The sequence below is a fragment of the Bombus pyrosoma genome, unplaced genomic scaffold (genome assembly GCF_014825855.1).
Source record: "Bombus pyrosoma isolate SC7728 unplaced genomic scaffold, ASM1482585v1 HiC_scaffold_4700, whole genome shotgun sequence".
Classification (NCBI taxonomy): Eukaryota; Metazoa; Arthropoda; class Insecta; order Hymenoptera; family Apidae; genus Bombus; species Bombus pyrosoma.
Window position 1 is genome coordinate 1,361 of NW_025219958.1, and position 348 is coordinate 1,708.

Consider the following 348-nt stretch of genomic DNA (forward strand, 5'->3'; position numbering starts at 1 on the left):
ATCATTTTCCAAAAGAATGGTCGAGTTGTAGTTGATAGGTCTTGTTGCAAAGTTGGTCTCTGTGATGAGGAGAATACGATGCAAACAGAAAAATGTGATCTCTTGATCTTGAAATTCAAGGTAAAAGTTAATTTTTCGGCAACCTTTCTACGCCAATCTCTACCAAACAGAGGGTGTAGAATCACGTTATGATAGAGCAGAGACATGCTTTCTTTTACCCTGTACTTCTTTTTTTTTTTTTTTTTTTTTTTTTTTTTTTTTTTTTTTTTTTTTTTTTTTTTTTTTTTTTTTTTTTTTTTTTTTTTTTTTTTTTTTTTTTTTTTTTTTTTTTTTTTTTTTTTTTTTTTT